The following is a 21,679-nucleotide window of genomic DNA, read 5'->3' on the forward strand; positions in this document are numbered from 1 at the left end:
GTGATAAAACACGAGCGTGACAGCATTCGAACCAGTAATCTTCAGATCCGAATTCCGACGCCTTATGATACTTATATGTGAACACGGGACTTATGAAGCGTTGTCTATCTAAAGAATTATTTTGCCTTCCTGCCAAGATTGTACCTAAGAACTAGCGAGAATGTCTTCCCTGTCATGAAGTTAGCTCAGTATGCCCCTATACCGGTTCCATTAATGATTCAGGCGCAGGAGCGATCAATAGAAATTGAAACTTAACTAACTCCCTGCTTTTCGAAAACAATAGTAAGCATATTCGCAAAGTCCCTCTTAAGGTGTGGGAAAGACTTTTGCGTCCAGTACTCATGAAGCATGTAACCAGTAAACGAAATAAAATCGGTAATACCATGATCATCAACCACTGCAAAAATGTAACGGCCTAGAAGCCACATAACGGTGTTGTTCTTGGTCCGGGGATAAAAAACCGTGTCCGGCCAGGAGAGAATATCAGTCTTAAATGCCGATTCTGAGCTCCTGGTGAGTAAAGCCAATTGTCGGCGCAGCCAGTGCCACATGCGATGACGGTCAGCGCAGGTAAATCGGTGTTAGGGTGTATCAACACAACCACGCGTTTGACAAAGCGGAGAGACACATAAACCTATACGATGAAGGCGTTCGTTCGTAGGAATCAGCTGATTAACTACCTTATACCATAGGGACGCAACAGCTGTTGAATGAACGGGTAAGCTAATATTCGTCCATATGTTACGCCAATTAAAACTGGGATAATGCAAAACAATCGGGTTGGAAGAAGAAGACCGGTGCCATTTGTCAAGCAGGGTTAGCGTAGTAATAACAGGACGACGTTGTAAGTGGAGGTCTAGGTAACTAATCTCAATGTAGAAGTCCCGAACATGCCGTAGCTTCGCATTTAGAGGCCCAACGTTAATGGGCGGTGGCAACCTTTCTGGACGAACGACATGGAATAATTGCGAAGTAACAGTCGGGGACTCAGATAATAAAAGATGGAGGGTTCGCTTAACATCTTAACATAAAGGGCAGCAGCCTTGAGACGGACATCGGTGAACGACAAGCCGCCCTCAAGACGCGGCTTCGTAAGAACATCACAACGTAATTTAAAAATATGCCCCCGCCAAATATATCTGTTAATAAGCTGGACCATTTTTGCACCCTGCATTCGGGGAAGCGGAAACAGCTGAGCAACGTAATATACTTTACATAAAACATAAGTGTCTAATACACGCTTTTTTTGCAGTAGCGGTATCGAACGCCATGAGTGTTCTAATAAAACACCTTGCAGCTTGGAAATGGCCACTTGCCAATTTTTTGCAGCCATCCGAAGAGGACAACGTTCAAGATAGATACCTAAATGAGTATAGTGTTCAACAGCTGTAACCCACGTAGCAACCACACGTTCAAAGCCCCGCAAATTCAGGAGCTTGCTTTTACGGGGATTGATACGAGAACCTGAGGCCGCAGAAAAATTTATCGAGTTTCATTTTCAACTGCGGCACTTCTGCGGTGGAACGAAGCAAAACAACCAAATCATCAGCATAAGACGTTGCCGTCTGGTTAACCCCAGAGATCGTAAGACCACGAAGTGTCGAGTTGAGACGTGTGAGGAGTGGTTGAAGGGAGAGAGCATAAAGGGTCATGGATAAAGGACTACCTTGCGGGAAGCCACGTTGATTATCAATGACCTTTGTTAGCTGGCCATTAATGTCAATCTTAGCAGAAATGCCAGTCGTCATATTCTTAAGTACCAGCAGCGCCTGTTCATTAAAACCGAGCCGGTGCAGCAGAAGCTCTAAAAACGAATGGGACACACGATCAAAGGCCTTACTAAAATCAACAAATAAAAGCGCACAGGAAATATTGGTGACAGCGACAATCGACACGACATCACGATACCCCGCCAGAGACGTCAATATGGAGCGCCCTGGAAAGCAGCTTTGACAAGGAGGTATCACAGGTGTAAGCAAGAGGGATAGACGTGCATTAACAGCCCTAGCGGCCGTCTTATAGTCAAAATTTAAAAGGGTTAAAGGACGAAAGTCACTAGCTGTCTTCAAACCAGCAGATTTTGGTATCAGGACAACCGTACCTCTCTTGAAATTGGCTGGAATTGTGCCACCATTCAAGATTTCATTCACAATATCCGTAAAAACAGGCCCTATAATAGGCCAAAACTAACAAAAAACTCCTTAGGTAGGCCATCAGGACCAGGAGAATTGTGAGATGCTGAACAAGCAATGAAAGCTGAAATTTCGTCTGCAGTAAAAGGAGCTAAAAATTTCGCATTATGGTCCTCTGTTAAAACTGGTGGGATAGCAGTTAAAATCTCGTCAACATCAATCGGATCAGAATCAGCCGCAGTATATAACGTCTCATAGTAGCAGGTAAGTTCATGGGTTATTTGATTCTGTAAGGTAAGCCGGCGACCATCAGCTGCCATAAGGCCGTCAATCAATACACGTCGACGGTTCTTGTGGTGACGAAACAGATAGTACATAGAAGTCATTTCATGTGCTAACGTGGACGGTGGTTTAGATTTAATCTTCAATCCTTCCATCTGAAGCCCCTTAATACTAAGAAGCTTGGCCTTAATTTTCCGAATCTCAGAAAGGTGGGCACATGTCATTGTAGAATTATCATAAAGTTCGCGAAGCACCGAATAGTAATACTCAAAAGTCAGTTTCAGATCTCGCGCTCTATTATAACTGTAGGACATTAAAGTGTGACGTAGTTTTGGCTTCACACAGTGGATCCACCAATGAAGCTTAGACGGATAGTATCGCAGAGAACGTAAACAAATGTCCCACGCCGTCTGTATTAGAGGTTCGATGTCAGGGTCATCGAGCAAGGAGACATTTAATTTCCACAGCGGCCTATAAAGTTTAAGAGGTTGACGCTCCAAATTAATTATAACAGCTAGGGCACAATGATCCGTAAAACTGGCTGGAATAACATCTACATCTAAAACAGAAACACTAAGGGGATCAGAAATATACAATCGGTCAAGTCGACTACTTGAGGTGGCAGTAAAAAATGTAAATTTAACTAAAGTGGGGTGTTTAACCTCCCACGCATCGCGTAGTCGTAATTGACGTACAAGAGAACGTAGCTCGAAACAATAATTAAAATGAGGGGATTGGTCTTTAGCTTGTAACACACAATTAAAATCGCCCCCCAATATCAAGGTCGCCGGATTTTTTCGTAGAAGGTAAATCAGATCCTCTTTATAAAAACGAGACCTTTCCTGCCGCTTGCTAGAACCAGAGGGGGCGTAAATGTTAACCAAGGTCGTGTCAAATAACCGACAACCAATGCCCCGTCCCGAGTCTAAAAGCTCAATTTCGGTAACGGGGATACCGTCACGAATTAGGAAAGCAGTACCTGCAGAAAACTCAGGTGCAAAATTTATAATAGTACGAAAACCAGGAACAAACAGGTGTGCAACGGAGACTTCCTGCAGGAAAACAATATCAGCTGCAGAGTCATAAATAAACTGCTGCAGAGACGCTAACTTCAGAGCAGATTGAATGCCATTTATATTTAAGGTAATAAACGTGTACGCCTGCAACATCAACCAAAAAATGAGAAATGAACCCAAATTACACCACACTAGAAGCAACTACATCCATATCATCAACATCAGACATGGCAGAGGGTGATTGTCCAGAATCAACGGAATCGGAGTCGTCCTTCGCATGCTTATGTTTCTTCCGCACCGCGTGGAGATTGGAGGGCACTTTCTCCCGACGACATATCTGATGCACACCAAATTCAAGAGCAGGCGGAGTGGGGGGGTCGAGATCAGGCACGTCAACCAAAGCGTCCGAAGGATTAGCAGGGCGAGAGGAGTCAGAAGGAGGAGCCATCAAGGGAAAACTGCATCAGGAACATCGGCACCGGTTTCAGAATGTGTAGGTATTGGAAGTGTAGGAGGTGGTAAGATAGGTTTGGTGTCTGCTAATGCGGAGCGCGCAGTTCCAGGAGCGGTTTTCCGACAAACAGCCGTCTCCACCGAAGTGTCGTCAACATGTTGTGATGCCTGTGGCGGTGGGGATGTCAACAACACCTCGACCGAATGTTGTGGCTCTTGCGCCGACGGCCTGGCAGCAAGTTCGACGTCATCAGGCAAAGCAGGAGGCACAGCGGGAACAGAATCCGAAACAGGCATGGGAGATTCTGGAATTCTCTCATCAGATTCGCAAACCGGCTGCGAAACAGCAGCTTCGTCATCAGTGCTACCGGTATCACTAGCACGACGGCGTTTGCTGTTGGTAACAGACGGAATCGGTATAGGAGCAGCCGATACGTCTGGGCGAGTGGGTAGCAGAGGAAAACCTGCATCAGGGGAGGGTGACACCTGTTGTGAAGAAGCTACTGCAGGAGGCAGATAGGAAACAGTAGAGGAAGCTGCTGGCACAAGATCGGCAACCGTTAATTTGCGGCGCTGTGCTAGGCCATTTTTAAGCACAAATACCCGCTTAGGGCAATTAGCTCGATCATGACCATGTTCATTACATAGGAAACATGTACCGAGCTGTCCCTCATATGTAAGATGTACACGATAACCGCATACAACCAGATGGGACGGTATATTAGACTTAATATGCATTTCAACTGATCTGACACCATTATAACATTGCAGCTTATATTGTGCAAACCAACGTTCATTTCGAATTGACTGAACAGTACCATAACCAAGCAAAGCTTCCTTAAGATAGCTGTTGTCAACCTCAGGAGGTGAATAGTAAACCCGAACTGTGGTATACGTAATTTCAGCATTTGAGACAGTAACACTGCTAACAGAACCATCCCTATTACGGAACGACACTTGCTCACCATGTTTAAGTAATAACTTATCCAGCAAAACCGGGTTCAACAATTTCACAAAAAAGCAGTGTAATTCTGTATCAAAATACGCCGTATGTACCTGCTCAGATGTAATGCCAATCGTGTCCACAATCCATTCGTGAATTTCCAACGATGTCGGTTGGACATTCCTGGTAGCCTTGTTAAACTGAAAACTGAGAGTACACTTCCGCGGAAACAACCGGGAAGCCATACCACTTAATTAATGCTGCAAAAGCCGCAATACAACGCAAGACACAAAACAAACACTCAGGCAAAGAAACAACGAAAAACAGAAGACAAAGAAACCTCACACACAGAAGGTAAATATTAACAACCCGAGGGTAACGGCGGATCGAATACACAGCACGTCCGATCGCTGTCGCGTCTCAAGCGGAACCTATCCATTAGGCCACACGGTCACTGACGACCAGGTGCAACTGGTATATGACTTATCTCGAAACGCTCACACCCCTGATAATTAGTGTTTTCGTTCTACACAGCCGCTGCCCTTGCTCTTTCCCACCCATTCGTTACATTCAACCTCTTACGGGACCGACCAAATATAGACTGCGAAACAAGACCACACACTTTGTGCATACGGAATCGAAGGCAGGGCGTGCCTCGCTGCATTTGCCACGATTGCCTTTTGCTACTTCTGCAGAAGCGGCGGCGGCGACGACGACGACGACGACGAAGACGACGGCCGCGAGAGGCTCTGACATATGTGAGAAACACATCTATAAAATGTAATTCAGACTGCCTCGTCCCACCTTATGCTGTACCGCTTTGGCAAAGGCTTTATTTGCGCCATTCGCCTTTATCACATCTGAGAGTAATTCTTAATAAAAGGCATGTCGCTAATTGTTCGTCATCACAGATACTGTTAGCTATACGGCCACGACGCGCAACTGATTTCCAAAATTCGACTTCTTCCTTTGAGGAAGGAACTCACGACCCTTGGGTTACTAGTCCAGTGCTCTACCACTGAGCTCAATGGGCGCGGCCTAGCGGTACTTTTGCGTACTTCGTCCTTACGGTCGTCTGGATCATCAGACTTCAGCTGACAACACTTCATATTACCGACTAATATTTGCAGCTATGGCGACCCATTACTGCTTGGCTGCACATCTGACACGTAACCGATGTCCTCTCCAAACAACAACACTTGCATTTCAGAACATGTCTTTCACACAAGTCTACAAAATCACCTTCACCTTCAAATACAGTTTCCTTGCGACTGACAGAGACGTAGGCAAAGTTTAAAGTTGCTATTTCCATTACATCACGTTAATCAGAAAAACGGTAATTTACATCTGCAGCGGAACAAATTTCCGTTCCGCCCAACGTGGAGCTCGAACCAACGACCCTGACATTAAGAATCTCATGCTCTACCGACTGAGCTAGCCTGGCTGCTTCGGTGAATACTTGCCGGGCAGCACGTCACACAGTAGTCGTTTGGGTTGGGTGGTCCCATACAGAATCTCTCCATGCTGCCTAATGTTTTCCTAACGTCACACTCGTCACGTACTTCACTTTTATTTCATAATCATTTCTGAGAGGTAAAGGAATTGCATGACAACCTGCAGAGCTAGTGGCGTCAAAATTAACACTCATACTTGATGTGACTCAAAAGGCGAACGAGTTACTTTCCGACGTTGTTTTAGATGTGCAAGTGCCAGTGGAAACTCGCGGTGACGGCACTCTGCCGACCATTTCGCTAGTTAACACCGGTCTTGTAGTGTGTGTTTCAAGCTCATGATCATCTCCAAGCAGAAAATGGTCAACAGCAACATTCAGACGGTTTCGTACTGCTCAAATGCTACATTAAAACGGTATGTTTCTTTTTCAGAACTGATAAAACACGAGCGTGACAGCATTCGAACCTGTAATCTTCAGATCCGAAGTCCGACGCCTTATCCATTAGGCCACACAGTCACTGACGACCAAGTGCAACTTGTATATGACTCATCTCGAAACGCTCACACCCCTGATAATTTGTGTTTTCGTTCTACACAGCCGCTGCCCTTGCTCTTTCCCACCCATTCGTTACATTCAACCTCTTACGGGACCGACCAAATATAGACTGCGAAACAAGACCACACACTTTGTGCATACGGAATCGAAGGCAGGGCGTGCCTCGCTGCATTTGCCACGATTGCCTTTTGCTACTTCTGCAGAAGCGGCGGCGGCGACGACGATGACGACGACGACTACGACGACGACCGCGAGAGGCTCTGACATATGTGAGAAATACATCTATAAAATGTAATTCAGACTGCCTCGTCCCACCTTATGCTGTACCGCTTTGGCAAAGGCTTTATCTGCGCCATTCGCCTTAATCACATCTGAGAGTAATTCTTAATAAAAGGCATGTCGCTAATTGTTTTGAGGATGGAACTCACGACCCTTTGTTTACTATACCAGTGCTCTACCACTGAGCTAAAGAGGCGCGGCGTAGCGGTACTTTTGCGTACTTCGTCCTTACGGTCGTCTGGATCATCAGACTTCAGCTGACAACACTTCATATTACCGACTAATATTTGCAGCTATGGCGATCCATTACTGCTTGGCCACACATCTGACATATAACCGATGTTCTCTCCAAACAACAACACTTGCATTTCAGAACATGTCTTTCACACATGTCTACAAAATCACCTTCACCTTCAAATACAGTTTATTTGCGACTGTCAGAGACGTAAGCAAAGTTTAAAGTTGCTATTTCCATTACATCACGTTAATAAGAAAAAGGGTAAATTACATCTGCAGCCGAACTAAATTCCGTTCCGCCCAGTGTGGGGCTCGAACACACGACCCTGAGATTAAGAATCTTATGCTCTACCGACTGAGCTAGCCAGGCTGCTTCAGTGAATACTTGCCGAGTAGGACGTCACACAGTACTCGTTTGGGTTGGGTGGTATCATACAGAAACCCTCCATGCTGCCTAATGTTTTCCTAACGTCACACTCGTCACGTACTTCACTTTTTATTCATAAACTTTTCTGAGAGGTAAAGGAATTGCATGACAACCTGCAGAGCTAGTGGCGTCAAAATTAACACTCATACTAGATGTGACTCAAAAGGCGAACGAGTTACTTTCTGACGTTGTTTTAGATGTGCAAGTGCCAGTGAAAACTGTCCGTGTCTTCACTCTGCCGAACATTTCGCTAGTTAACACCGGTCTTGTTGTGTGTGTTTCAAGCTCAAGAGCATCTCCAAGCAGAAAATGGTCAACAGCAACATTCAGACGGTTTCGTACTGCTCAATTGCTACATTAAAACGGTATGTTTCTTTTTCAGAAGTGATAAAACACGAGCGTGACAGCATTCGAACCAGTAATCTTCAGATCCGAATTCCGACGCCTTATGATACTTATATGTGAACACGGGACTTATGAAGCGTTGTCTATCTAAAGAGTTATTTTGCCTTTCTGCCAAGATTGTACCTAAGAACTAGCGAGAATGTCTTCCCTGTCATGAAGTTAGCTCAGTATGCCCCTATACCGGTTCCATTAATGATTCAGGCGCAGGAGCGATCAATAGAAATTGAAACCTAACCAACTCCCTGCTTTTCGAAAACAATAGTAAGCATATTCGCAAAGTCCCTCTTAAGATGTGGGAAAGACTTTTGCGTCCAGTACTCATGAAGCATGTAACCAGTAAACGAAATAAAATCGGTAATACCATGATCATCAAACACTGCAAAAATGTAACGGCCAAGAAGCCACATAACGGTGTTGTTCTTGGTCCGGGGATAAAAAACCGTGTCCGGCCAGCAGAGAATATCAGTCTTAAATGCCGATTCTGAGCTCCTGGTGAGTAAAGCCAATTGTCGGCGCAGCCAGTGCCACATGCGATGACGGTCAGCGCAGGTAAATCGGTGTTGTGGTGTATCAACACAACCACACGTTTGACAAAGCGGAGAGACACATAAACCTATACGATGAAGGCGTTCGTTCGTAGGAATCAGCTGATTAACTACCTTATACCATAGGGACGCAACAGCTGCTGAATGAACGGGTAAGCTAATATTCGTCCATATGTTACGCCAATTAAAACTGGTATAATGCAAAACAATCGGGTTGGAAGAAGACGACCGGTGCCATTTGTCAAGCAGGGTTAGCGTAGTAATAACAGGACGACGTTGTAAGTGGAGGTCTAGGTAACTAATCTCAATGTAGAAGTCCCGAACATGCCGTAGCTTCGCATTTAGAGGCCCAACGTTAATGGGCGGTGACAAGCTCGCAGGACGAACGACATGGAATAATTGCGAAGTAACAGTCGGGGACTCAGATAATAAAAGATGGAGGGTTCGCTTAACATAAAGGGCAGCAGCCTTGAGACGGACATCGGTGAACGACAAGCCGCCCTCAAGACGCGGCTTCGTAAGAACATCACAACGTAATTTAAAAATATGCCCCCGCCAAATATATCTGTTAATAAGCTGGACCATTTTTGCACCCTGCATTCGGGGAAGCGGAAACAGCTGAGCAACGTAATATACTTTACATAAAACATAAGTGTCTAATACACGCTTTTTTTGCAGTAGCGGTATCGAACGCCATGAGTGTTCTAATAAAACACCTTGCAGCTTGGAAATGGCCACTTGCCAATTTTTTGCAGCCATCCGAAGAGGACAACGTTCAAGATAGATACCTAAATGAGTATAGTGTTCAACAGCTGTAACCCACGTAGCAACCACACGTTCAAAGCCCCGCAAATTCAGGAGCTTGCTTTTACGGGGATTGATACGAGAACCTGAGGCCGCAGAAAATTTATCGAGTTCCATTTTCAACTGCGGCACTTCTGCGGTGGAACGAAGCAAAACAACCAAATCATCAACATAAGCCGTTGCCGTCTGGTTAACCCCAGAGATCGTAAGACCACGAAGTGTCGAGTTGAGACGTGTGAGGAGTGGTTGAAGGGAGAGAGCATAAAGGGTCATGGATAAAGGACTACCTTGCGGGAAGCCACGTTGATTATCAATGACCTTTGTTAGCTGGCCATTAATGTCAATCTTAGCAGAAATGCCAGTCGTCATATTCTTAAGTACCAGCAGCGCCTGTTCATTAAAACCGAGCCGGTGCAGCAGAAGCTCTAAAAACGAATGGGACACACGATCAAAGGCCTTACTAAAATCAACAAATAAAAGCGCACAGGAAATATTGGTGACAGCGACAATCGACACGACATCACGATACCCCGCCAGAGACGTCAATATGGAGCGCCCTGGAAAGCAGCTTTGACAAGGAGGTATCACAGGTGTAAGCAAGAGGGATAGACGTGCATTAACAGCCCTAGCGGCCGTCTTATAGTCAAAATTTAAAAGGGGTAAAGGACGAAAGTCACTAGCTGTCTTCAAACCAGCAGATTTTGGTATCAGGACAACCGTACCTCTCTTGAAATTGGCTGGAATTGTGCCACCATTCAAGATTTCATTCACAATATCCGTAAAAACAGGCCCTATAATAGGCCAAAACTAACAAAAAACTCCTTAGGTAGGCCATCAGGACCAGGAGATTTGTGAGATGCTGAACAAGCAATGAAAGCTGAAATTTCGTCTGCAGTAAAAGGAGCTAAAAATTTCGCATTATGGTCCTCTGTTAAAACTGATGGGATAGCAGTTAAAATCTCGTCAACATCAATCGGATCAGAATCAGTCGCAGTATATAACGTCTCATAGTAGCAGGTAAGTTCATGGGTTATTTGATTCTGTAAGGTAAGCCGGCGACCATCAGCTGCCATAAGGCCGTCAATCAATACACGTCGACGGTTCTTGTGGTGACGAAACAGATGGTACATAGAAGTCATTTCATGTGCTAACGTGGACGGTGGTTTAGATTTAATCTTCAATTCTTCCATCTGAAGCCGCTTAATACTAAGAAGCTTGGCCTTAATTTTCCGAATCTCAGAAAGGTGGGCACATGTCATTGTAGAATTATCATAAAGTTCGCGAAGCACCGAATAGTAATACTCAAAAGTCAGTTTCAGATCTCGCGCTCTATTATAACTGTAGGACATTAAAGTGCGACGTAGTTTTGGCTTCACACAGTGGATCCACCAATGAAGCTTAGACGGATAGTATCGCAGAGAACGTAAACAAATGTCCCACGCCGTCTGTATTAGAGGTTCGATGTCAGGGTCATAGAGCAAGGAGACATTTAATTTCCACAGCGGCCTATAAAGTTTAAGAGGTTGACGCTCCAAATTAATTATAACAGCAAGGGCACAATGATCCGTAAAACTTGCTGGAATAACATCTATATCTAAAACAGAAACACTAAGGGGATCAGAAATATACAATCGGTCAAGTCGACTACTTGAGGTGGCAGTAAAAAAATGTAAATTTAACTAAAGTGGGGTGTTTAACCTCCCACGCATCGCGTAGTCGTAATTGACGTACAAGAGAACGTAGCTCGAAACAATAATTAAAATGAGGGGATTGGTCTTTAGCTTGTAACACACAATTAAAATCGCCCCCCAATATCAAGGTCGCCGGATTTTTTCGTAGAAGGTAAATCAGATCCTCTTTATAAAAACGAGACCTTTCCTGCCGCTTGCTAGAACCAGAGGGGGCGTAAATGTTAACCAAGGTCGTGTCAAATAACCGACAACCAATGCCCCGTCCCGAGTCTAAAAGCTCAATTTCGGTAACGGGGATACCGTCACGAATTAGGAAAGCAGTACCTGCAGAAAACTCAGGTGCAAAATTTATAATAGTACGAAAACCAGGAACAAACAGGTGTGCAACGGAGACTTCCTGCAGGAAAACAATATCAGCTGCAGAGTCATAAATAAACTGCTGCAGAGACGCTAACTTCAGAGCAGATTGAATGCCATTTATATTTAAGGTAATAAACGTGTACGCCTGCAACATCAACCAAAAAATGAGAAATGAACCCAAATTACACCACACTAGAAGCAACTACATCCATAACATCAACATCAGACATGGCTTTGGTGATTGTCCAGAATCAACGGAATCAGAGTCGTCTTTCGCATGCTTATGTTTCTTCCGCACCGCGTGGAGATTGGAGGGCACTTTCACCCGACGACGTATCTGATGCACACCAGATTCAAGAGCAGGCGGAGTGGGGGGTTCGAGATCAGGCACGTCAACCAAAGCGTCCGAAGGATTAGCAGGGCGAGAGGAGTCAGAAGGAGGAGCCATCAAGGGAAAACTGCATCAGGAAAATCGGTATCGGTTTCAGAATGTGTAGGTATTGGAAGTGTAGGAGGTGGTAAGATAGGTTTGGAGTCTGCTAATGCGGAGCGCGCAGTTCTAGGAGCGGTTTTCCGACAAACAGCCGTCTCCACCGAAGTGTCGTCAACATGTTGTGATGCCTGTGGCGGTGGGGATGTCAACAACACCTCGACCGAATGTTGTGGCTCTTGCGCCGACGGCCTGGCAGCAAGTTTGACGTCATCAGGCAAAGCAGGAGGCACAGCGGGAACAGAATCCGAAACAGGCATGGGAGATTCTGGAATTTTCTCATCAGATTCGCAAACCGGCTGCGAAACAGCATCTTCGTCATCACTGCTACCGGTATCACTAGCACGACGGCGTTTGTTGTTGGTAACAGACAGAATCGGTATAGGAGCAGCCGATACGTCTGGGCGAGTGGGTAGCGGAGGAAAACCTGCATCAGGGGAGGGTGACACCTGTTGTGAAGAAGCTACTGCAGGAGGCAGATAGGAAACAGTAGAGGAAGCTGCTGGCACAAGATCGGCAACCGTTAATTTGCGGCGCTGCGCTAGGCCATTTTTAAGCACAAATACCCGCTTAGGGCAATTAGCTCGAACATGACCATGTTCATTACATAGGAAACATGTACCAAGCTGTCCCTCATATGTAAGATGTACACGATAACCGCATACAACCAGATGGGACGGTATATTAGACTTAATATGCATTTCAACTGATCTGACACCATTATAACATTGCAGCTTATGTTGTGCAGACCAACGTTCATTTCGAATTGACCGAACAGTACCATAACCAAGCAAAGCTTCCTTAAGATAGCTGTTGTCAACTTCAGGAGGTGAATTATAAACCCGAACTTTGGTATACGTAATTTCAGCATTTGAGACAGTAACACTGCTAACAGAACCATCCCTATGACGGAACGACACTTGCTCACCATGTTTAAGTAATATCTTATCCAGCAAAACCGGGTTCAACAATTTCACAAAAAAGCAGTGTAATTCTGTATCAAAATACGCCGTATGTACCTGGTCCGATGTAATGCCAATCGTGTCCACAATCCATTCGTGAATTTCCAACGATGTCGGTTGGACATTCCTGGTAGCCTTGTTAAACTGAAAACTGAGAGTACACTTCCGCGGAAACAACCGGGAAGCCATACCACTTAATTAATGCTGCAAAAGCCGCAATACAACGCAAGACACAAAACAAACACTCAGGCAAAGAAACAACGAAAAACAGAAGACAAAGAAACCTCACACACAGAAGGTAAATATTAACAACCCGAGGGTAACGGCGGATCGAAAACACAGCACGTCCGATCGCTGTCGCGTCTCAAGCGGAACCTATCCATTAGGCCACACGGTCACTGACGACCAGGTGCAACTGGTATATGACTCATCTCGAAACGCTCACACCCCTGATAATTTGTGTTTTCGTTCTACACAGCCGCTGCCCTTGCTCTTTCCCACCCATTCGTTACATTCAACCTCTTACGTGACGGACCAAATATAGACTGGGAAACAAGACCACACACTTTGTGCATACGGAATCGAAGGCAGGGCGTCCCTCTCCGCATTTGCTACGATGGCCATTTGCTACTTCTGCAGAAGCAGCTGCGGCGGCGACGACGACCGCGAGAGGCTCTGACATATGTGAGAAATACATCTATAAAATGAAATTCAGACTGCCTCGTCCCACCTTATGCTGTACCGCTTTGGCAAAGGCTTTATCTGCGCCATTCGCCTTAATCACATCTGAGAGTAATTCTTAATAAAAGGCATGTCGCTAATTGTTCGTCATCACAGATACTGTTTGCTATACGGCCACGACGCGCAACTGATTTCCAAAATTCGACTTCTTCCTTTGAGGATGGAACTCACGACCCTTGGTTTACTAGTCCAGTGCTCTACCAGTGAGCTAAAGGGGCGCGCCCTAGCGATACTTTTGCGTACTTCGTCCTTACGGTCGTCTGGATCATCAGACTTCAGCTGACAACACTTCATATTACCGACTAATATTTGCAGCTATGGCGACCCATTACTGCTTGGCTACACATCTGACACGTAACCGATGTCCTCTCCAAACAACAACACTTGCATTTCAGAACATGTCTTTCACACATGTCTACAAAATCACCTTCACCTTCAAATACAGTTTCCTTGCGACTGACAGAGACGTAGGCAAAGTTTAAAGTTGCTATTTCCATTACATTATGTTAATCAGAAAAACGGTAATTTACATCTGCAGCGGAACAAAATTTCGTTCCGCCCAGCGTGGGGCTCGAACCCACGACCCTGAGATTAAGAGTCTCATGCTCTACCGACTGAGCTAGCCGGGCTGCTTCGGTGAATACTTGCCGGGCAGCACGTCACACAGTACTCGTTTGGGTTGGGTGGTCCCATACAGAATCTCTCCATGCTGCCTAATGTTTTCCTAACGTCACACTCGTCACGTACTTCACTTTTATTTCATAATCATTTCTGAGAGGTAAAGGAATTGCATGACAACCTGCAGAGATAGTGGGATCAAAATTAACACTCATACTTGATGTGACTCAAAAGGCGAACGAGTTACTTTCTGACGTTGTTTTAGATGTGCAAGTGCCAGTGGAAACTCGCGGTGACGACACTCTGCCGACCATTTCGCTAGTTAACACCGGTCTTGTAGTGTGTGTTTCAAGCTCAAGAGCATCTCCAACAGAAAATGGTCAACAGCAACATTCAGACAGTTTCGTACTGCTCAAATGCTACATTAAAACGGTATGTTTCTTTTTCAGAACTGATAAAACACGAGCGTGACAGCATTCGAACCTGTAATCTTCAGATCCGAAGTCCGACGCCTTATCCATTAGGCCACACAGTCACTGACAACCAAGTGCAACTTGTATATTACTCATCTCGAAACGCTCACACCCCTGATAATTTGTGTTTTCGTTCTACACAGCCGCTGCCCTTGCTCTTTCCCACCCATTCGTTACATTCAACCTCTTACGTGACCGACCAAATATAGACTGGGAAACAAGACCACATACTTTGTGCATACGGAATCGAAGGCAGGGCGTGCCTCGCCGCATTTGCCACGATGGCCATTTGCTACTTCTGCAGAAGCGGCGGCGGCGACGACGACGACGACGACGACGACGACGACGACCGCGAGAGGCTCTGACATATGTGAGAAATACATCTATAAAATGTAATTCAGACTGCCTTGTCCCACCTTATGCTGTACCGCTTTGGCAAAGGCTTTATCTGCGCCATTCGCCTTAATCACATCTGAGAGTGATTCTTAATAAATGGCATGTCGCTAATTGTTCGTCATCACAGATACTGTTAGCTATACGGCCACGACGCGCAACTGATTTCCATAATTCGACTTCTTCCTTTGAGGATGGAACTCACGACCCTTGGTTTACTAGTCCAGTGCTCTACCACTGAGCAAAAGGGGCGCGGCATAGCGGTACTTTTGCGTACTTCGTCCTTACGGTCGTGTGGATCATAAGACTTCAGCTGACAACACTTCATATTACCGACTAATATTTGCAGCTATGGCGACCCATTACTGCTTGGCTACACATCTGACATGTAACCGATGTCCTCTCCAAACAACTACACTTGCATTTCAGAACATGTCTTTCACACATGTCTACAAAATCACCTTCACCTTCAAATACAGTTTCCTTGCGACTGACAGAGACGTAGGCAAAGTTTAAAGTTGCTATTTCCATTACATCACGTTAATCAGAAAAACGGTAATTTACATCTGCAGCGGAACAAAATTTCGTTCCGCCCAGCGTGGGGCCGAACCCACGACCCTGAAATTAAGAGTCTCATGCTCTACCGACTGAGCTAGCCGGGCTGCTTCGGTGAATCCTTGCCGGGCAGCACGTCACACAGTACTCGTTTGGGTTGGGTGGTCCCATACAGAATCTCTCCATGCTGCCTAATGTTTTCCTAACGTCACACTCGTCACGTACTTCACTTTTATTTCATAATCATTTCTGAGAGGTAAAGGAATTGCATGACAACCTGCAGAGCTAGTGGCGTCAAAATTAACACTCATACTTGATGTGACTCAAAAGGCGAACGAGTTACTTTCCGACGTTGTTTTAGATGTGCAAGTGCCAGTGGAAACTCGCGGTGACGGCACTCTGCCGACCATTTCGCTAGTTAACACCGGTCTTGTAGTGTGTGTTTCAAGCTCAAGAGCATCTCCAAGCAGAAAATGGTCAACAGCAACATTCAGACGGTTTCGTACTGCTCAAATGCTACATTAAAACGGTATGTTTCTTTTTCAGAACTGATAAAACACGAGCGTGACAGCATTCGAACCTGTAATCTTCAGATCCGAAGTCCGACGCCTTATCCATTAGGCCGCACAGTCACTGACAACCAAGTGCAACTAGTATATTACTCATCTCGAAACGCTCACACCACTGATAATTTGTGTTTTCGTTCTACACAGCCGCTGCCCTTGCTCTTTCCCACCCATTCGTTACATTCAACCTCTTACGTGACCGAACAAATATAGACTGGGAAACAAGACCACACACTTTGTGCATACGGAATCGAAGGCAGGGCGTGCCTCGCCGCATTTGCCACGATGGCCATTTGCTACTTCTGCAGAAGCGGTGGCGGCGACGGCGACGACGACGACGACGACGACGACGACGACCGCGAGAGGCTCTGACATATGTGAGAAATACATCTATAAAATGTAATTCAGACTGCCTCGTCCCACCTTATGCTGTACCGCTTTGGCAAAGCCTTTATCTGCGCCATTCGCCTTAATCACATCTGAGAGTGATTCTTAATAAATGGCATGTCGCTAATTGTTCGTCATCACAGATACTATTAGCTATACGGCCACGACGCGCAACTGATTTCCAAAATTCGACTTCTTCCTTTGAGGATGGAACTCACGACCCTTGGTTTACTAGTCCAGTGCTCTACCACTGAGCAAAAGGGGCGCGGCATAGCGGTACTTTTGCGTACTTCGTCCTTACGGTCGTCTGGATCATCAGACTTCAGCTGACAACACTTCATATTACCGACTAATATTTGCAGCTATGGCGACCCATTACTGCTTGGCTACACATCTGACATGTAACCGATGTCCTCTCCAAACAACAACACTTGCATTTCAGAACATGTCTTTCACACATGTCTACAAAATCACCCTCACCTTCAAATACAGTTTCCTTGCGACTGACAGAGACGTAGGCAAAGTTTAAAGTTGCTATTTCCATTACATCACGTTAATCCGAAAAACGGTAATTTATATCTGCAGCGGAACAAAATTTCGTTCCGCCCAGCGTGGGGACGAACCCACGACCCTGAGATTAATAGTCTCATGCTCTACCGACTGAGCTAGCCGGGCTGCTTCGGTGAATACTTGCCGTGCAGCACGTCACACGGTACTCGTTTGGGTTGGGTGGTCCCATACAGAATCTCTCCATGCTGCCTAATGTTTTCCTAACGTCACACTCGTCACGTACTTCACTTTTATTTCATAATCATTTCTGAGAGGTAAAGGAATTGCATGACAACCTGCAGAGCTAGTGGCGTCAAAATTAACACTCATACTTGATGTGACTCAAAAGGCGAACGAGTTACTTTCCGACGTTGTTTTAGATGTGCAAGTGCCAGTGGAAACTCGCGGTGACGGCACTCTGCCGACCATTTCGCTAGTTAACACCGGTCTTGTAGTGTGTGTTTCAAGCTCAAGAGCATCTCCAAGCAGAAAATGGTCAACAGCAACATTCAGACGGTTTCGTACTGCTCAAATGCTACATTAAAACGGTATGTTTCTTTTTCAGAACTGATAAAACACGAGCGTGACAGCATTCGAACCTGTAATCTTCAGATCCGAAGTCCGACGCCTTATCCATTAGGCCGCACAGTCACTGACAACCAAGTGCAACTTGTATATGACTCATCTCGAAACGCTCACACCCCTGATAATTTGTGTTTTCGTTCTACACAGCCGCTGCCCTTGCTCTTTCCCACCCATTCGTTACATTCAACCTCTTACGTGACCGACCAAATATAGACTGGGAAACAAGACCACACACTTTGTGCATACGGAATCGAAGGCAGGGCGTGCCTCGCCGCATTTGCCACGATGGCCATTTGCTACTTCTGCAGAAGCGGCGGCGGCGACGACGACGACGACGACGACCGCGAGAGGCTCTGACATATGTGAGAAATACATCTATAAAATGTAATACAGACTGCCTTGTCCCACCTTATGCTGTACCGCTTTGGCAAAGGCTTTATTTGCGCCATTCGCCTTAATCACATCTGAGAGTGATTCTTAATAAATGGCATGTCGCTAATTGTTCGTCATCACAGATACTGTTAGCTATACGGCCACGACGCGCAACTGATTTCCAAAATTCGACTTCTTCCTTTGAGGATGGAACTCACGACCCTTGGTTTACTAGTCCAGTGCTCTACCACTGAGCAAAAGCGGCGCGGCATAGCGGTACTTTTGCGTACTTTGTCCTTACGGTCGTCTGGATCATCAGACTTCAGCTGACAACACTTCATATTACCGACTAATATTTGCAGCTATGTCGACCCATTACTGCTTGGCTACACATCTGACATGTAACCGATGTCCTCTCCAAACAACAACACTTGCATTTCAGAACATGTCTTTCACACATGTCTACAAAATCACCTTCACCTTCAAATACAGTTTCCTTGCGACTGACAGAGACGTAGGCAAAGTTTAAAGTTGCTATTTCCATTACATCACGTTAATCTGAAAAACGGTAATTTACATCTGCAGCGGAACAAAATTTCGTTCCGCCCAGCGTGGAGACGAACCCACGACCCTGAGATTAAGAGTCTCATGCTCTACCGACTGAGCTAGCCGGGCTGCTTCGGTGAATACTTGCCGGGCAGCACGTCACACAGTACTCGTTTGGGTTGGGTGGTCCCATACAGAATCTCTCCATGCTGCCTAATGTTTTCCTAACGTCACACTCTTCACGTACTTCACTTTTATTTCATAATCATTTCTGAGAGGTAAAGGAATTGCATGAACACCTGCAGAGCTAGTGGCGTCAAAATTAACACTCATACTTGATGTGACTCAAAAGGCGAACGAGTTACTTTCCGACGTTGTTTTAGATGTGCAAGTGCCAGTGGAAACTCGCGGTGACGGCACTCTGCCGACCATTTCGCTAGTTAACACCGGTCTTGTAGTGTGTGTTTCAAGCTCAAGAGCATCTCCAAGCAGAAAATGGTCAACAGCAACATTCAGACGGTTTCGTACTGCTCAAATGCTACATTAAAACGGTATGTTTCTTTTTCAGAACTGATAAAAAACGAGCGTGACAGCATTCGAACCTGTAATCTTCAGATCCAAAGTCCGACGCCTTATCCATTAGGCCACACAGTCACTGACAACCAAGTGCAACTTGTATATGACTCATCTCGAAACGCTCACACCCCTGATAATTTGTGTTTTCGTTCTACACAGCCGCTGCCCTTGCTCTTTCCCACCCATTCGTTACATTCAACCTCTTACGTGACCGACCATATATAGACTGGGAAACAAGACCACACACTTTGTGCATACGGAATCGAAGGCAGGGCGTGCCTCGCCGCATTTGCCACGATGGCCATTTGCTACTTCTGCAGAAGCGGCGGCGGCGACGACGACGACGACGACGACCGCGAGAGGCTCTCACATATGTGAGAAATACATCTATAAAATGTAATTCAGACTGCCTTGTCCCACCTTATGCTGTACCGCTTTGGCAAAGGCTTTATCTGCGCCATTCGCCTTAATCACATCTGAGAGTGATTCTTAATAAATGGCATGTCGCTAATTGTTCGTCATCACAGATACTGTTAGCTATACGGCCACGACGCGCAACTGATTTCCAAAATTCGACTTCTTCCTTTGAGGATGGAACTCACGACCCTTGGTTTACTAGTCCAGTGCTCTACCACTGAGCAAAAGGGGCGCGGCATAGCGGTACTTTTGCGTACTTCGTCCTTACGGTCGTGTGGATCATCAGACTTCAGCTGACAACACTTCATATTACCGACTAATATTTGCAGCTATGGCGACCCATTACTGCTTGGCTACACATCTGACATGTAACCGATGTCCTCTCCAAACAACAACACTTGCATTTCAGAACATGTCTTTCACACATGTCTACAAAATCACCTTCACCTTCAAATACAGTTTCCTTGCGACTGACAGAGATGTAGGCAAAGTTTAAAGTTGCTATTTCCATTACATCACGTTAATCAGAAAAACGGTAATTTACATCTGCAGCGGAACAAAATATCGTTCCGCCCAGCGTGGGGACGAACCCACGACCCTGAGATTAAGAGTCTCATGCTCTACCGACTGAGCTAGCCGGGCTGCTTCGGTGAATACTTGCCGGGCAGCACGTCACACAGTACTCGTTTGGGTTGGGTGGTCCCATACAGAATCTCTCCATGCTGCCTAATGTTTTCCTAACGTCACACTCGTCACGTACTTCACTTTTATTTCATAATCATTTCTGAGAGGTAAAGGAATTGCGTGACAACCTGCAGAGCTAGTGGCGTCAAAATTGACAGTCATACTTGATGTGACTCAAAAGGCGAACGAGTTACTTTCCGACGTTGTTTTAGATGTGCAAGTGCCAGTGGAAACTCGCGGTGACGGCACTCTGCCGACCATTTCGCTAGTTAACACCGGTCTTGTAGTGTGTGTTTCAAGCTCAAGAGCATCTCCAAGCAGAAAATGGTCAACAGCAACATTCAGACGGTTCCGTACTGCTCAAATGCTACATTAAAACGGTATGTTTCTTTTTCAGAACTGATAAAACACGAGCGTGACAGCATTCGAACCTGTAATCTTCAGATCCGAAGTCCGACGCCTTATCCATTAGGCCACACAGTCACTGAGAACCAAGTGCAACTTGTATATGACTCATCTCGAAACGCTCACACCCCTGATAATTTGTGTTTTCGTTCTACACAGCCGCTGCCCTTGCTCTTTCCCACCCATTCGTTACATTCAACCTCTTACGTGACCGACCAAATATAGACTGGGAAACAAGACCACACACTTTGTGCATACGGAATCGAAGGCAGGGCGTGCCTCGCCGCATTTGCCACGATGGCCATTTGCTACTTCTGCAGAAGCGGCGGCTGCGACGCCGACGACGACGACCGCGAGAGGCTCTGACATATGTGAGAAATACATCTATAAAATGTAATTCAGACTGCCTCGTCCCACATTATGCTGTACCGCTTTGGCAAAGGCTTTATCTGCGCCATTCGCCTTAATCACATCTGAGAGTAATTCTTAATAAAACGCTTGTCGCTAATTGTTCGTCATCACAGATACTGTTTGCTATACGGCCCCGACGTGCAACTGATTTCCAAAATTCGTCTTCCTCCTCTGAGGGTGAGAACTCACGACCTCTGGTTTACTAGACCAGTGCTCTACCACATTTTTTTTTTATTTTTAGCTTTTTATTTCTTTTAGGACCCCTGGTCTGGTACACCAGTGCTCTACCACTTTTTGTTTTTTTTGTTAACATCTTTTTCTTAATGTTTCATATTATTTTTCTTTTCTTTTTTTTTGTATTACTTGA

The 21,679-nt window shown here is 45.6% G+C and overlaps 6 non-coding genes across 6 annotated transcripts; all 6 read right to left on the reverse strand.

The window, feature by feature from the left end:
* Positions 1 to 7,647: 7,647 nt before the first annotated feature.
* On the reverse strand, positions 7,648 to 7,720 carry Trnak-cuu (transfer RNA lysine (anticodon CUU)). Its single transcript has one exon. It is a non-coding gene; the product is annotated as a tRNA-Lys (tRNA).
* A 6,611-nt stretch (positions 7,721 to 14,331) lies between these two features.
* Trnak-cuu (transfer RNA lysine (anticodon CUU)) lies at positions 14,332 to 14,404 on the reverse strand. Its single transcript has one exon. It is a non-coding gene; the product is annotated as a tRNA-Lys (tRNA).
* Positions 14,405 to 15,849: 1,445 nt separating this feature from the next.
* Trnak-cuu (transfer RNA lysine (anticodon CUU)) lies at positions 15,850 to 15,921 on the reverse strand. Its single transcript has one exon. It is a non-coding gene; the product is annotated as a tRNA-Lys (tRNA).
* Positions 15,922 to 17,370: 1,449 nt separating this feature from the next.
* Trnan-auu (transfer RNA asparagine (anticodon AUU)) lies at positions 17,371 to 17,442 on the reverse strand. Its single transcript has one exon. It is a non-coding gene; the product is annotated as a tRNA-Asn (tRNA).
* Positions 17,443 to 18,876: 1,434 nt separating this feature from the next.
* Positions 18,877 to 18,948, reverse strand: Trnak-cuu (transfer RNA lysine (anticodon CUU)). Its single transcript has one exon. It is a non-coding gene; the product is annotated as a tRNA-Lys (tRNA).
* Positions 18,949 to 20,382: 1,434 nt separating this feature from the next.
* On the reverse strand, positions 20,383 to 20,454 carry Trnak-cuu (transfer RNA lysine (anticodon CUU)). The gene has a single exon. It is a non-coding gene; the product is annotated as a tRNA-Lys (tRNA).
* Positions 20,455 to 21,679: the final 1,225 nt, after the last annotated feature.

This window comes from Schistocerca gregaria, chromosome 8 (genome assembly GCF_023897955.1).
Source record: "Schistocerca gregaria isolate iqSchGreg1 chromosome 8, iqSchGreg1.2, whole genome shotgun sequence".
Classification (NCBI taxonomy): Eukaryota; Metazoa; Arthropoda; class Insecta; order Orthoptera; family Acrididae; genus Schistocerca; species Schistocerca gregaria.